A 17,835-nucleotide genomic window follows, 5' to 3' on the forward strand; every position below is an offset into this window, starting at 1 on the left:
CACAACTTAACTCAGTTAATTTGGATGAATTGAGGACTGTGATAGAATATTTGGAGATGTATTTGGAAGATAAATTGGTAAAACATGAGTAGGTTACAGACATACACGCTTTAAAACAGAGCATATTTGAAATACCGAAGGATTCATATTCAGTGGTTTTATAGAAAATATGTAGATTTCAGAAGTAAATGCTCATTGAAATGAAGTCATGAAATGAATGGACTGAGAAACTCTGGCTGTTGAAAGAACTTTGCAAGGGTTTTGACAGCGTGCACAGAAAGTTCACTCCTAGGTGCCTAAAAACAACAGATGGGAGCAGAAGACTACCTCCTTTTACTTGATGACAGGAAAAGGTTGTTGGAATTGAAACAAACTCCAAAGTGGCAGATGGCTGGAATAGCGATGTCTGATGTTCTCTTGGAATAAGTGGAATGGAAAGGAAATTTGTAATAGCCTGAAAGAAAGAGGTTAACATATTGAGTACCGAGATGGATCAAGTATCATCCGCAAGATATTGAGGTGGTACCTCAGTTGTAGAAAACCTAGAACAGGAAATCTCTCTGTGCAAACCATTCGAGCACCTTCCTGAGTCAAAAACATTTATCTTTCGAGCACCAAAGCATGGTGACTTTATACATGTTAAATTCTGTGCACAGTCTAAGAATTTGCTGCAAGCTGAGAACTTAGAAGAATGAGAAGTGAGATTGAACGGTGAACCAAATAACTTTTCTTAAATTCACGCACATGGCCTAGAGTAGCGCTTAAAATTAGAAGGGGGTTAGGTTGGTTGAAGTAATAGAGATAAGTTAAAGTTTGATTCTGTTTTCATGTTGAAAGATAATTAAAACAACTTTTGTTTAAGTATCTACTTGTCTAGGTGAATGTTTATTGCTGCTGGGTTTTGGGAACCTTTGATTTAATTGATTAACGGACGTTTTATATGCAAAGATATCTCCTTAATGTCAAGATATATTTCAGCGAAAGCTTCAGCTCCTCCCTAAATTTTCTCTGAGACAATGTATAGATGCACGTGTTGGTGCATGTGCTGAGAAACTGCAGGATCAATGCAGTTTGTTGCAGAATATATGTCGCATTACTTAGATATCTGTCTGTGTAAAAATAATTTTGAGTTTGCCTTTTTGAGTGAAATACGACAGAGGGGATCCACAACAAAAGGAAATTGGTGGATAGAGCGAACAACAAAAATATTGACTTTCTCCTGTTCTCGATCTCTGGATCCTTCTGATTCTCAACGCTCTTCCGGACACAGCGACGCGTTCTATTTGCGACTACAACCTGACGGACGGTTAACGCGTTGAACAATACGATGGAACTGATTGGCAGTAAAGGTGTTATGATGATGTTGAAGACCATGTATATTCTCCAGAAGGACGATGTCCAATATTCGGCTTTGGGGACGCAGCGCCACGGCACTTGCTGAATGACGACAAAAGGTTCCACGACGAAGTAATATGGAACGTACCTCACACAGTTCCATATTGTCAGAATCACTAACACAAGAGTCGCCGTTCTCACCGTGCAATATCGTCCCCGCAGTTTTTGACTACAAATGGAGATATAGCGGTCGAACGTGAACGCCACCGTAAACCACACAGAACAATCTATGGCTGCTTGGTTCAGGACAAGCGTCAGTGCACATATTGGAGTGAAGAGCAAACAATGAGCATAAACATAGATGTTATTTATCTGTTCCATTACAACACCGATAACAACAGACATTAAATCAGCCATAGACATTCCCACCAGGTAGCGAGTGATGCATTTGGACAGACCGCAATTTCCTCGTGAGAGAATGACAATCGTCAAAAAATTACCTGTGAAGAGGTAAAAAAGACGTAAGTTGTTTAATATAAAGACACAAACAAAACCAAATATAGTGCCACGCAAGTTCCTATATTTCTGTCCCTCTGTCCGACGAGGCTGGCTGAGAATCGAACAAGGTAATCTGGTTCCACATGTGAAACCAAGGTAGCAAACAGCGATGACCCGAGTCGGAGTTGCGCGGATCAGGCAGGAGTTTCGATTGCAAATTTGAAGTCCCCGACACGTTGTGAGCGGCGCATCCCCTCAGACGCCGAGCCATGGTCGTTCCTTGGAGCTCAACCTGCTAACACGAGCATTTATAACGGGTAATAAACGTAATCCGTGAGATGAATGTTACTTCACGAATATCGTGTATAAGACGTGGAAAAATAGTAAAAAATCAAGCTGGGGAAAACTTGCCCAACTGAATTGCAGAAGAATATTCAGATTCTTCTTAAAATTGTAGCGACATTATACAGATAAAATACCGTTTAAAATCGCTACGTTTGGCAGACATTGGCAGACAACGAGTGTTGTCTCGTTGTTGTTGAAAATTTTTGATTTTTATCGAAGCAGACCCAGACATTGAAAATAATCATCAGAAATGCAAAGGAACATGAACAGTGTTATTTTCTGGCTGAACCTTAATATTGGTACTGATTTAATAGATGGAATTGTTGTAATGAACGAAGGGGAGCAAATGCACACAAAATTTGGAAAAAAATATAAACGAAAGTGCTGGATAAACGCAAAAGATCACAGTTTCCATAATCAAATGGTTAAATCTTGAACGTACAGGAATTAAAAACCCGTCACTTGAGGCAGAATCTGTGCTCTGTGTTCAGGCGATATTTTTGTCGGGCACCATGGACTCAATAAAACAGCCAGTACCAGTATCTTACCAGGGATAGCAACAGCTGCAAGTACAGGGAAGTAAATGCTGACTATTTCGTAAATAGCTGCATACCCCATTCTCCCTATGGGTGCATTGGTGATGATCTCTTATACAAGAGAACCAAGTCCACTGAGACAGGTTTTATGACCATCTCCGCCGTCACACACACAAACAACCCAATGAAGCAACAATTGTGGAGAGCTATTCTTAGTCATTGTGTAATGGACTTCGATTGTCAGAGGAGATAAGTAATTTAAAATTATGAATAATATTTTGAAATGGTTGCTTGCGTAGAGAGCATTCAGGTGTATTAATCAAATATGTGTCAGGTCATGTCGATATGGACAATCATAGTTACATATATATATCTTAAAACAAAGTAGGAAGTGCACAGTTTTGTTGAATTTACAAGGGTTTCCGTTTAGATGGTGAAATAAGGTCTCAGGTTTGCTGGGAGGGGAAGGTTAACGGGTGCATTTATGCTACAATTAACTTTAACAAAGTCTGTTTTTACAATATTTACTGACATCTAATGGGATTTGTCATGATATTAAACTGGGCAGGTCCGAATAAAGGGCATTACGTTCCCGAACATGGATGTTGCGTGCAGTCCTAATGAGGATATATAATTTGAAGCAGCGAAATTGACATTTTGATCCGAATAATATGCACTTATCTCAGGGAAAACAAAATAAACTCAGCGTTGATCAGTAATACCGCTGGTTTAGTGCATTACGTTCATAAATTAAACAGTAGTTCTTCAATAGTTTTCAGTGGACTATGATTTCAATGAAATGTTCACCAGGTCGTTTCCCCTCAGTACAAACGTGGTATCTAAAAACAAACATTGCAGCTGGTCGAGCAGTGGCTCTCAACGGCATCACAACTCTCAGAAGACATCGAACCGACAACGTGAGGTCAGTGCGTGATGACGTTAACAAGGTGTCGGGCGTCGAGTGTGGTTATTTCATCATGTCCATATCGATCCCAGTGGTCACCATCGGTGACCCTGACGAGTCCAAATTGGACAGAAATGGACTCTGAATCTGTCGCTGTGAAGTTGCTACATTTCTGGACAGTTGAGCCTGAACTGTGGTTCCAACTGGTTGAAGGAACATTTCATCTTCGCAAAGTCGAACAGGACCCCACTCGTTATCACCTTCTGGTCAGTGCTCTGGACCAGGCCTTGGCAAAAAAGGGTTGATGACTTCTTATGGGATCTGTGACCAACATCAACCACACAAAGCAGATTGAAGGTTAAATGCAGGCTTTAATAGAGTGATATATACAGCTAGATTCATCCCCCTTAAAGGAATTTGGACAGTCCACGCCCCCCTCGCAAATTCATAAGTCTAGGATCTGGAGGGCTTTCCTTAGTCTCTTGGACCTTGGGTTACTGGAGCAGGGGAGGTGTGCGGTAATGGGAGCAGGTTAACCTGACATTGAGTGGTTGAGCGGTCAGGGATGCTCGTTGGCTGCAGAGTAGGGGAATGCTGGGGGATATGTTGGTGTGCTTTCCGGATGACTTTCTGGATGGGTACCGACTGTTGGGTGTGTATCGATCAGCATTTTGTTTTGGGTTGATATGATGGTAAGTTGTCCTGATGTCTGCTGTCCATCGGGCTGGTCCATCGGGATCTGTGGGGTCTGAAATCCTTCCTCATCGTACACAATACCGGCCGGCGCAATGTACCTGATGGCTACCAAATCTTTCTATCTGTCTCTGGGCTGACCAGTGACCGGGAAGGCGACCGGCTTCAATAACTACTCCCTCTTACCCATCCACTACACTATAGCGAGTGCCATCAATACTGCGGGAAGAGCCATCAATAAACCATCGTTTTCTCTCCTGTAAAGGCTCATCACTTAAATCCTCTCTAATCTTAGTCTGCAGGTCTATCACCTCCAAGCATATATGCTCTAACTCATTGATGATGTTGGCAGAGCTTGGAGAGACTAAAAAGGCTGCTGGATTATGTTCTCTATTTGTAGTCAGAGTCAGATCATCCCTATCCATCAAGATCGCTTCGTATTTGAAAATTACACCATTAGCCATAACGATTCGGCGAGTGATATTAACTGTATTCTGAAATGAATTTATTTTAAAAATAGCCGAGTGGGAATAAGACATGTCTTTGTCACTGCAGACGGCAACGAATTTAACGATTATTTAACGTCGCTATTGTAGTTTAAACATTAAATGCCTTGCGCCACAGCCCACAGGAGGTGGCCTTATTTAAAACAAACTGTAAAAACCGGCACTGAAAACATTCAAAATATGTACTTATGAGGATTGCACACACAATCATTTAAGTACAGTCTAGTTTTTATTATATTCCACTTAGAGTTCTACTACATGAATCCTGGAGCTTGTGGGGTCATTATTGAATCAAGAAATATTGGTGCCTCGCCAATCTCATTCTAACATGCCAATTTCTCCAGTCCTTAAGTCAAGATGTACTGAATAGCATTTGGTACAAGATCTGTGAGCTATTAATGATATTGTTATGCCTATGCACCCAATTGTTCTGAACTATGCCACTAATTAAATCATATTCCAGAACTAAATTACAGCGGCAATACAGAGAAATTGTGCTGAGGCATGAGTTTCACTCCAGAGGAAAATGCACCAGAGAAATCAATCATTAACTTATTGGATTCCCCAGAGCTTTCTTTATTCTCCAGAGGTGGACGATCTTTTAAGCTCACAGACCTTGACTGCTGAATGTGTTCTAAATCTATTGAGAGGGCTCCATACCTCTAACTGCAAGAGAGGAGCCTGGAGCCTCAGTTTCAAGTGAACAGAATACAGTTCATTAGAGCCACAACGTGCTTAAAGGGACATGCACACTCCCCCTTCAACTGGCTGATCCAGCCACTTTACACATCAGATCCTTTCTTTATCTCATATACACTTAAAGTTAAGATGTATAGAACTCACCCTATTTGCGCAAACATTTCTCCCTGCAAATGTTATAACATCACTCAACTCTCAGGTACTCCCTGTGCAAAATCACATTTGAATACAATTTATTTCATAAATTGGAATTAACTGGTAGTTAAATTTGCTCATTCTACAGTATTGATAAACGATCATTTATGACATTTAAATTTTAGCATGAATTTTAATTAATATTGGTCAGTGACTGAAGTGAGAAGTCGTAATTTATGAAATTATCTCTGGTCTCTACTCTCCCAATCCAGGCACTTCTCCCAACGTCCAGGAGCTGGCACACAGTCCCTACCTTTTCGTTGCTGCCCCTCCACAGCTCCCTTAAATGCCTGCATTAAAATCTTAGCCTTTCCCTTTGCTTATCCTCAGATCTCTGTACAAAGGCTTTTTGCGCAATTTGTAGAAGGTGGGTTATTCCCTGCTCATGCCATGTCAGTAGTTCCTCTGTTTGTGCGAAAGCCGCACTGTGATTCTGGGAGAATATTCTCGGTGACACTAGGTATTATTCTATTTAGGAGAATCCTAGCGAAGATTTTGCCTGCAATGGAGAGCAGTGTGATTCCCCTGTAGTTTGAGCAGTCTGATTTCTCGCCTTTGTTTTTGTACAGGGTGATGATGATGGCATCACGAAGGTCCTGAGGCAGTTTTCCTTGGTCCCAACAAAGCTTGAAAAACTCATGCAGTTTGACATGCAGAGTTTTGCCGCCAGCCTTCCAGACCTCTGGGGGGGATTCCATATGCCCTCAGACAGCTCCAAGAAAAGTGCAGAGAACAAAACAAAGGACTCTACATCACCTTTGTTGACCTCACCAAAGCCTTCGACACCGTGAGCAGGAAAGGGCTTTGGCAAATACTAGAGTGCATCGGATGCCCCCCAAAGTTCCTCAACATGGTTATCCAACTGCACGAAAACCAACAAGGTCGGATCAGATACAGCAATGAGCTCTCTGAACCCTTCTCCATCAACAATGGTGTGAAGCAAGGCTGCGTTCTCGCACCAACCCTCTTTTCAATCTTCTTCAGCATGATGCTGAACCAAGCCATGAAAGACCTCAACAATGAAGACGCTGTTTACATCCGGTACCGCACGGATGGCAGTCTCTTAAATCTGAGGCGCCTGCAAGCTCACACCAAGACACAAGAGAAACTTGTCCGTGAACTACTCTTTGCAGACGATGCCGCTTTAGTTGCCCATTCAGAGCCAGCTCTTCAGCGCTTGACGTCCTGCTTTGCGGAAACTGCCAAAATGTTTGGCCTGGAAGTCAGCCTGAAGAAAACTGAGGTCCTCCATCAGCCAGCTCCACACCATGACTACCAGCCCCCCCACATCTCCATCGGGCACACAAAACTCAAAACGGTCAACCAGTTTACCTATCTCAGCTGCACCATTTCATCAAATGCAAGGTTCGACAACGAGATAGATAATAGACTCGCCAAGGCAAATAGCGCCTTTGGAAGACTACACAAAAGAGTCTGGAAAAACAACCAACTGAAAAACCTCACAAAGATAAGCGTATACAGAGCCGTTGTCATACCCACACTCCTGTTCGGCTCCGAATCATGGGTCCTCTACCAGCATCACCTATGGCTCCTACAACGCTTCCACCAGCGTTGTCTCTGCTCCATCCTCAACATTCATTGGAGCGACTTCATCCCTAACATCGAAGTACTCGAGATGGCAGAGGCCGACAGCATCGAGTCCACGCTGCTGAAGATCCAGCTGCGCTGGGTGGGTCACATCTCCAGAATGGAGGACCATCGCCTTCCCAAGATCATGTTATATGGCAAGCTCTCCACTGGCCACCGTGACGGAGGTGCACCAAAGAAGAGGTACAAGAACTGCCTAAAGAAATCTCTTGGTGCCTGCCACATTGACCACCGCCAGTGGGATGATATCGCCTCAAACCATACATCTTGGTGCCTCACAGTTCGGCGGGCAGCAACCTCCTTTGAAGAAGACCGCAGAGCCCACCTCACTGACAAAAGACAAAGGAGGAAAACCCCAACACCCAACCCCAACCAACCAATTTTCCCCTGCAATCGCTGCAACCGTGTCTGCCTGTCCCGCATCGGACTTGTCAGCCACAAACGAGCCTGCAGCTGACGTGGACATTTACCCCCTCCATAAATCTTCGTCCGCGAAGCCAAGTCAAAGAAAAGAACAATACTGTACTGAAATTTCAATTTCCGAATCAGGAAATGGTTCTTCTAACTCCTGTCTATCTGCATCCTCTAATATCCGTAAATTCAACTGTAATAAAAAAAATTAATCGATCCAGTTTCTTGTTTCCCTTCGGATGTATATAACTTTTTATAAAATTCATCATTAACCTTACGAGGTCTATAGGTAATAAGGGAATTCCGTCCAGCAGCATTAATAGTCCTCGAAATCTGTTCTTTCTTTAATTGCCACGCCAGTACCTTATATGCTTCTCTCCCTATTCATAATACCGTTGTTTAGTCCTATTAATCACACATTCAAATTGATAATATTATTGGTAAATTAATGCTGTATGAATTAAAATTAAAAAGACAAAGAGCACAGTTAGCCTAGTGGTAAGTGCAAATTCCTTACAGACAGCGCCAACTATTGGGATTTTGGTTCCAATCTCGAGCTCTCTGTAAGGAATGTGTACATTCTCCAAATCTCAGCGTGGATTTCTCCGGAGGATCCGGTTTCCCGCAAACGTTCAAAAACCTTGCGGGTGTTGTGGGTTAATTTTATGAAATTGGAAATATGGGCTAACGGGACGAAAGTTCCTGTTACTGTGCTGCATGTATAAAATTATAATATTCGATATGGAGTATTGATGATTTCATGGTCTAGTGATAAATTCAATGTCAATGTCGAGGGATGAGGTCGTTTAAAAATTCATACTCATGTGCTTGCTTCAATGAACTGATGTCAAAAATAAATGATGGGATCGAACAAAAAATTAGCAGTGCTACCGGAAATCCTGCAACTGCAGTGCTGCAGCTGGTGTGAACCCAAAGAGAGAGCAGGGAGCGGATATTTCCTCCGCAGTGTTCTCACTCCAGGAATTGAAACCATGTAGCCTTCAGGCTGCCAGAGACTCCAATTAAAGGACTTAAATCAGACCGCGGACCACTAGGAAGAGGCTCGAGACTGGCTGATGGGCTGCCAGCAGTGGGAACCTGGATTTGACAGATTTCTGAGGGGTCTGAGGGCTTCCTGATCGCTCAGAGGTTTCAATCTGGATCTCGGGTTTCCGATGGTTTAGACGGAATTGGAACTCGGAACGCCTCTACAATTAGATAATAAATTATATCTATTGATACAATTGTAGGCCGTTATAAAAATAGATAGAGGGTGCGTGGAGCCCTCACCTTGGCGAAAAAATGATGGGCAAACTGAATGAAGCGATACCGTGCTGAAATCCACTAAGGACTGGCTGAAGAGGCGTCTTACCTATATCCCAGAGAGACTGTTCCTTGGTATCATAAAGTAACGATGAAATAATATTACTTGCTGACAATAAAAACATCGCGCAAATATTCTTGATTGTGACGAGCGATGAATATTAAGGATTTTTTAAAAAAGTTTTGAATTACAGAATAGCTGCACGGTTCACGTAGTGGTCAGCGCGACGCTATTGTGCCCAGAAACCAGGGTTCGCATCCAGTGCTTCCAGTAAGAAGTTTACCCAGTGGCTGCGTGGATTTCATTTGGGTGCTCGGTTTCTTCCCACCCTCCAAAACACACGGGAGGTGTGCGTTAAATGTTGGTGGCAAGTACCTGTTACAGTGCGGTATCTTTGAAATATTTGAAGAAAACATACCTAAGAGAATAGAGAAATCGTAGATTCCTTCACATCATTCCTCATTTCAGTTGGAGACTCGCTCTACACCACTCACTGTCCATCATGATTAAAATTCACTCGTTTACCAATCCAACACAGCGTCCCCTGTCCCACCATGCCTTCTTTACATTTAATTCTCCATTATTTCTCTGTCTTTTACATTTAAAGTTTCGGGACGAAACGTCGATCGTTCTTTTTTCTCTAAGGGATTCTGTTTCCCCACTTAATTCTTTCAGTTGAGTGTTTGACTCAAAGGAGTGTTTGATCTCAGATGAAAAACTGAACGAGGGAATGAATCAGAATCAACAGTGCTCACCTTACTTCCTAAAACCAAAAGAAGTCGAGAAAGTGAGCCTTCAGAATCACACATTTAATATCTAATTTACCCTGGAAGCCTAGCTGAGAATTTGCTCCTTCTTCTCCACAAAGTGGACATCTTTTCCGTACCCAACCTCTCCCCCACTGGAACTGTCATTGAATGGTGAGAAATCTACCAGGTCCTGTTGTCAGATCGTGACTGAAAACTGTCTGCCTTCCGAGCCTGATTGTATTCTTACAAAAATAATCGAGCCTTGAAATTGATTTGGGAAATGCGCGTAACTTTGTTTTAGTTATTTACACATCATCACGTTTATTGTAAAAACAAACTTTTTGCCATTTTTCAGTTCTTCTTTGAATTTCCTTTGTATCAGTCTATAGATGCATGTGTTGGTGCAGGTACAGAGAAACTGTAGCATAATTCCACATTGTTGAAATATAAATATTGGGATATTCAAATATTGTTCTGCATAACTAGGATTCACCGTTTGCCAGTTCATAGAGTGTATTACCTAGGACAACTACAGTAACAGGAAATTGCTGGAAAGAGCGAACAGCAAAATCATTGATTTCTTCCGGTTCTCAACCTCGGAATCAGTTTGATTTACATTGTTCCTGCGGTGTCCGCTGTGGACTCTGATTTCTGCAATTATGTGCCTGGCGGTTGACTCATTAAACAGGAGAATGAAAAAGATCGCTAATAACGGTATTACGATGCTGTCAAATAACTCGTGTGCTTTCCACAGTGGTGAAGTATATTATTCAGGTACTGACGCACACCGCCAAGGATCATTGTCAATTACTGCATAAGGCTCTACGACAAAGTAAAATGGGACGCATCTCATCCAGCTCACTGCCGGCACTATTATCAGAACCTTCGTCGCTACTCTGCAGTTTTTGACAGCAAATCGCGATGAAGCGATCAAATGTGAAGGCAATGGTGAACCAAACTCAGAAATCCGTTGTCGCGTATCTAAGGAGAATCAATAGAGTACATACCTGGATTCTGAGCAGAAAACGGGCATACAAAGAAATATCATTGACCTGCTTCAGAATGATTATAATGACAACTACCATGAGACCAGCCGCTGCCATCCCCACCAGATAACGAGTGATACATTTGGAGAGGCCACATTTTCCACGACACAGGATCACAATCGCCGTTAGTTAACTGCAAGAACAAAGAACAAAAATTGAACTGGCGAAAATAGTTTTAAGTTTTCTGCTTCAATTACTGCCTGTGAGAGGAAAGGTCCTGAGCCCGCAGTCACACGTGAATTCGCCTCTGATGGTACAGATCTCCCGCATGCCGAAGTTCTGAATGCCAATTTAAAATTAGAAAGTGTATGATATGGGTTGTGATGGTGGTAACTGGCCTTTGGAAAACTCGAAAGTAATAATAAAAATGATTGTAAGGTCAGCATCTCGGCCAGTCTGTTCGGCAATCGTGTTAATTCGTCAGTCCTTGAACGTTCACCAAAATATAAACGAAAAAATAAACCCTGTTAGTGTCGTGTTGCGGAAAGGGTTTGGGAAGCAGCAGACACAAACGAGACTTCCCACAGGATTGTCGCTTGTGTGAATTGCGTCATTTTATGGATGGAGGTCAACTGGCCGTTGTTTGCACAGTACTCGAATTTCGTTCACAGTAGGCCACGATTGACAAAAGAACCGAAAATAAAACGGAGAAGAACAAGACACAGAGATGATGAGGACACGTGGCAAGTGAGATGGGGCTGATGAGGAGAGAAAGGGCTGCCATCATAAAGACATGGACAGGGAAAGATAGAGTCAGGGCATTCGATACTGAAGGAAAGAATGAGACTGAATGAGAGAAAGAGAGAGAGAGAGCAAAAGAGAAAGAGATGGGGATAGAGTGATGAACAGCAAAATAAAGATCAGTCATATTCTTGCGGACTGAACCAAGTTTCTCTTGGAAGTGCTCGCACAAATTCCCTTGCCTTTTCCTGTATCTAAAATAATTTTCTTTCTGCATCGCTCATTTGAGGCACCACTGTATGATCAACAAGCATCTTGTTACCGGGGCGAGTGCAGCAAACACCAGAAGACATATTTTCAATATGTGGGAGGAAACATTAGGGTAGAAGTCAGGGGTACATTTTTTAAACACAGGTTGGATCTTGAAATGCATTGCAGTTTGGAAAAGATTATCAATGTTCTTTCATCATATAAAGAAAAGTCCTTCACTCAGTTAGCCTAAAATCGCATAAATATCACTGGCTCATACTATTTGTTCTATTACTACCTCTTCAACCACCCAGCCTCTGAGATGCTTCTTTTGCTTCTGGTGCTGATGATGAGTTATAGATTTGAAACATCAATTCTTCTCTTTCCTTCACCCACGATGGAAATACACCACGTGTGCATTTACAAGTACGAACGTATTAATCTTAGTCTGGCATTGATCACTGGTGTTGCACTTAACCTACAGAAATTTGACCAACACTCTTTATCAATCATTATTCTCAAGTCCAACTCCCACCTTTCGCTCAATCTTTGCCGGCCCAGTTCTCGGTTCTCACTTTCTAGTACAAAGTACATTCTGGATTTTACTTTAGAAGTGCCTCCCAGTCGACTTAGCCCTTCTATCTGGTTCCCTTCAGGTGGGGTAATGGTGGGGCCATGTTCCCTCAGAAGGATCTTAACTGTAGAAAGCAGTGAAACGTAATAGCCCTTCTAACATGTTCGCTTCAGGTGGGGTCATGTGGTGTCAATTTTCCCTCTGAAGGATATTAGCTGTAGAAACTAATGAAACGTTCCATTAGACAAATTAGATTTATCATTCAGTTGATCGAAAGGCATGAGCTGGCTATTCTCATTGCTGTTTTCGATAGTTCAGATCCCCATTTAGTGCCGAACACCCAGAATTTTGTTACCTAAATTGATAGGAATCAGTTCGTTACGTATTAAGGGTGTTCTTGGCATATTACAATCTGTTTACCGATACAATCATTAATTTCCTTCCAAATGTTTACCAGATGTTTTAAAATAGGGTTCTCAGTCCTTTTATTTATTAATTTTGTATTTGTTTTGGAAATAAATTCTTTCTCCACTCCCTCTTCCTTGCTATGCAATCCCATTGTGGTGTTTCACCTTAAATAAAGATGAGAGGAAACTTGAATGGGCTCCTAAGTAATATTTCCTAACATCAGGTAATCGTAGCCCCCCTCCCCCTGGAAACTTTGCCATTCCACAGGAAAGTTCTTCTGATGCTATAAACATTTCATAGTCGGTAAATAGGAACAGATTGAAATAAATATGTTAATCTTGGCAAAACCTTAATTTTCATCCAGTTTACTCTGCCTGTTAAAGTGATGGGCAGGCTTCTCCATCTGTTTAAATTGTCTTCGATTTATTTCAAGGATAGGGATATAGTTGAATTTATATGTTTCCGAAATCTCTACCTGTTGTTATCCCTCGGTATTTAAAACTACCTCATTGCCAAATGAAACGGCTCCTCTGTTTATAGTTTGAGTCAGTCATGGGCATAATCCTACTTTTTTTCAAATTAACCTTATATTTAGAGATTATGTCATAATCTTCCAAGGTGACCTGCAATTTTGGCATTGACTCAGCTGGTTCCATCAAGTAAAATAGCACAGGAAGCTTTAACCCAACCAGTAAAAAGTAGTCCAAATTTGAATTTTTCTAACACCTTATACATAGAATTCCATTCAACATTATCACAAGCTTTTTCAGCACCTAACACTAATATCATCAGTTGACTAATCTGTATTCTTGAATCATTAATTATTGTGTTCAATTTAGTAATGCTGTCAGAAGAATATCAACCTTTAATCAATCCTGCTTGATCAACATGTACTAAATTTGGTTTAAGAAAATAGCCAATCTATTAGATAAAACCTTTGCCACAATTTTAAAATCCACATTTAATAAAGATATCGGTCTTTATGAAGCCACTTTTAAAGGATGCATGTCCTTCTTTGGAATAACTGTTATCAATGCCCTTGAAAAAGATTCCAGAAATGAACCTTTTTCTGACGATTGTTTCAATACTTTTGTGTATATATAGGAAATAATAAATCATCAAATTCTTTATAAAACTCTGTTGTAAATCCGTCCTTCCCAGGCTATTTCCCACTGGGCTTCCTTGTTCTAAATCTGTAAATGGATATCTAAGTCCCTAATGTCCATTTCATTTAATAAAGGTAAATTATGTTAGTTTTAAAATACTCATCAGGTCCATATCTTGAGTACCCTCAGAAGTATATAATTTTATAGGAGTCACGTGATGTAGTAGTGGCCGGTAGGGTAAAACCAGCCCTCTCCAGAAAAGAAGAAAAAAAGTCAAGAAAAGACAAAGTTCAACAAATGTAAAATATAAGAAATAAAAGATAAAGTTGCAGAGAAGAGAAAGAAGATGGCACGTAAGAAGGAAAAAGTAAAAACTACGGGGACAAAAAGAAGAAAACACACCGGAAAAGAAAGGAGAAAGACTTAACTGCATGAAATAACAGGAAGATGTGGTGGCGAAGAGTGCATGATCTCCGAGGTTAGTGCCCTCCTGAGTCATGACCCCCTAACCAGTGGAATGCAAAAATGGCTCTCTGAGCCATACAAAAGTGCGGAACTGCACAATCTAAGGTAAAGGAAAACATCGAGGGGACGGGGCGCAGCCGAGGAGTGGGAAATCAGGCGCGACCAGCAGAAGGACGGCCAACATCAGGGTTCTCAGCAGGAAGATGAGGAATGCGGCAGGAGAGTGAGTGAATTAACAGGTGAGAAAGAAAGTCGACGGGGTGAATGGCAAGAGGAGCAGCAGCAGGAGGCCTGTCAGATGAGCTGCTCAGAAGGACAGGTCAAACAGCAAGAGGCCCACCAAGACGAGGCTGGCAAAGTGAGACAAGCAACTTATCAGAAAGATCAGAGGAGACTCAGATACAAAGAGAAGAAGACAGAGAGAAATGCAGGTACAGACACAGAAGAAGAGGAAGAAGAAGACCAATATCTTCACAGATATATAGAAGGTAAAACAGATGGACAGAATATAGATAAAGCTTTTTTTGAAGAACATATGAGAGCATTAAAAAAATGGTTGTCATTAGAATTTAGTGCAATTAAAATAAAAATGAAAATAACAGAAGATAAAATGTAAAGATTAGAACTAGTTATGATAGAAATAGGGAAAATAGTAGAACATGTTGAAGAACGAGAAATGGCTGTAGAAATGGCTTAAGAGGAATATTGGAAGAAAGTAACAAAAGATTTAAAGAGACACAAGAGTTGGTAGCTCAGAAAATTGATATGTTGTAAAATTATAGGTGAAACAACATAAAAATAGTGGGCCTGAAGAAGATGGAGAAGGCACAGATATGAAGGAATTTATAAAAGAATGGATACCGAGGGCCTGGGAGTGGCAGAAATGCAGGAAGGAATGAAAATAGAAAGTGCACACAGAACACTAGCTCCGAAACCACAGACACATCAAAAACCAAGATCCATATTAGTAAATCTTTGAGATATTCGACAAGAGAAAATATACTGGAGCTGCAAGGATAAAATTAGAGAAGACAATAAACCATCAGAATACAAGGGTCAAAAATATTTTTTTTACCAAGACATAAATTTGTGCACTTAAAGAAGAGGAAGGAATTTAATACATCAAAATCTATCCTATGGAAAACAAGGTGATAAACTCATGTTAGGACATCCATGTGTGCTTAACAAATTTATCCCTTGGGAGCAAAACAGACTGTTCTCAGATCCAGAGGAAGCACAACAATTTGCAGTACGCTTGCAGGACAGAAGGAGAGATGAAGAGGTGAAATAAGATTGATGAACGGCGATAAAGTATATATAAAGAAGTAAAAACAATGTATATGTAAAGAACTAAAGAAGGAAAAGAGAAGGGAAGTAAGTGGGAAAATAGGAGCACTTTGTTATATGTGTAAACTAAAGTGTTTTCCTGGGGGGTTGAGGGGAGAGAATAATCATCACTGCGAAATCAGTTGATGTTTGTGAACTGGATCACAATCCAAATGAAAAGGGGGGTTGTGGTTGCCCTGCAATGGATAAGGGGCAACTCAGAGAGGGGGGCATTTGGCGTTAAGGTAATATTGGATGTGGGAGTTGAGTTGTTGGAGTAATTTGTGTTTTAAATATGTTGTCATACATTGAGTTTAAAAAAGGAAAACTGAGAGATGAAAATGGGGAAAAGGGGGATGGTGGTAGTGAGGAAGCGGAAATGATGTGTAAATAGGATATGAGATGGTCACATTGAACTATATGACTATACACATTAATGGAATACATAACCAAATTAAAAGGAAGAGGTTATTAAATTTACTGAAAAAAAAAATAGACATAGCATTTGTGCAAGAAACACATCTAACTGAAGTGAAATAAAAGAAATTAAAGGGAGACTGGGGAAGATATGTAGTGGCAGCATCATATAATTCAAAATCTAGAGGTGTAGCTATATTATTTAATAAAATTGTATCAATTAAAATAGAGGAGGAATAATAGATCCAGCAGGGAGGTATGTAATGATAAAGTGTCAGATATATTCTGAATTTTGGAATTTGCACAATATATATGCACCTAATGAAGAGGATCAAAAATTACTGTAAGATATCTTTTGAGGATTGTAGATACACAAAGAAATATATTGATAGGAGGAGATTTTAACCTTAATTTGGTTGTAATGTTGGATAAAACTGGTTAAAAAATAAGCAAAAAGAAGAGAGTGGCCACATTTATGGTTAAATCAATGCAGGATATGAATACTCATATTGTTGAAGTAGACATAAAACATACTCAAGGATTGATATGTTTTTGTTGTTGGCCCATATTCAAGGGAGAGTTATGAAAACTGAATATAAAGCTAGATTACTATCTGATCATTTACCCCTGTTATTTATCAATAGAACTGGAGGACATATGGATGGAGGTTCAACTCCATGCTACATAAAAGGCAGGAATTTAGACACTTTATTGAACAACAAATTAAAACATATTTTTAAATAAATATGGAATCAGTGAAAGACAAATTTATATGATGGGACACAATGAAAGCGTTTATTAGAGGGCAGGAAATAAGTTAAATAACTAAGATGAAAATGGACTACATTCGGGAAATAGAGCAGTTGGAAAGGGAGATATTAAGTATAGAAAAGGAACTAGTAATAAGGGATGATATAACAAAAAGGAGAGAATTGGTGGACAAAAAATATGAAACATTACAAAAGTACAAGGTGAAGAATAACATAAATGAAGATAAAGCAAAAGAATTATGAAATGGGAGAAAAAAAGAACATAAAATATTAACCTGGCAACTTAAAACAGAACAAGCTAAAAGAACTGTATTGACATCAAGAAAAAAGGACAAACAAATTACATATAACCCAATAGATATTAAAGAGTATTTTAAGGGATTTTATTAACAATTATACCAAACTGAGAACATGGGGAAAGATGATAAAATAGAAGAGTTTTAAGCTCAAAGTTAACCACCGAAATTGCAAGAAGAGGAACAAAACAAACCGATAAATCATTTCAAATAGAAAAATGACAGGATATATTAAAAAAAAGCTGCCGAAGAATATAACGCCAGGAGAGGATGGATTCTGAATAGAATTCTATAAAACAATTAAAGAATTATTAATTCCTCCTCTCCTGGAAGTTAATGAACCAGAAAGAAGAAACACGAAACTTGCCAAATTCATGTAAGACAGCAATAATTACAGTAATACGAAAGATAGGGAAGTATCTATTAACACCAGCATCATATAGACCAATATCTCTACTTAACCCAGCTTATAAGATAACGGCGAAATTATTTGCATACAGATTGGTCGACTGAGTACCAAAAATATTAAAACAAAATCAAACTCGATTTATTAAGAAAAGACAAACAGTGGATAATGACTATAAACTTATTAATCTAATTCATGCAGTTCAAGGAAATAAGAAACCATCAGTGGATGTTGCTTTAGACGCAGAAAAAGCCTTTGACAGAGTAGAGTGGAACTATTTATTTAAAG

At 40.1% G+C, this 17,835-nt stretch overlaps 1 long non-coding RNA gene across 2 annotated transcripts; it reads right to left on the bottom strand.

Moving 5' to 3' along the window:
• Positions 1-3,422: 3,422 nt before the first annotated feature.
• Positions 3,423-9,175, bottom strand: LOC138737570 (uncharacterized). 2 transcript variants are annotated; one of them, XR_011341028.1, is made up of 2 exons: positions 9,103-9,175; positions 3,423-3,939 (listed from the first exon to the last, which is right to left on the bottom strand). It is a non-coding gene; the product is annotated as an uncharacterized lncRNA (long non-coding RNA). The 2 variants fall into 2 exon arrangements; XR_011341027.1 differs by having other exon boundaries at positions 9,021-9,128.
• Positions 9,176-17,835: the final 8,660 nt, after the last annotated feature.

Source organism: Narcine bancroftii, chromosome 6, assembly GCF_036971445.1.
Source record: "Narcine bancroftii isolate sNarBan1 chromosome 6, sNarBan1.hap1, whole genome shotgun sequence".
NCBI lineage: Eukaryota > Metazoa > Chordata > Chondrichthyes > Torpediniformes > Narcinidae > Narcine > Narcine bancroftii.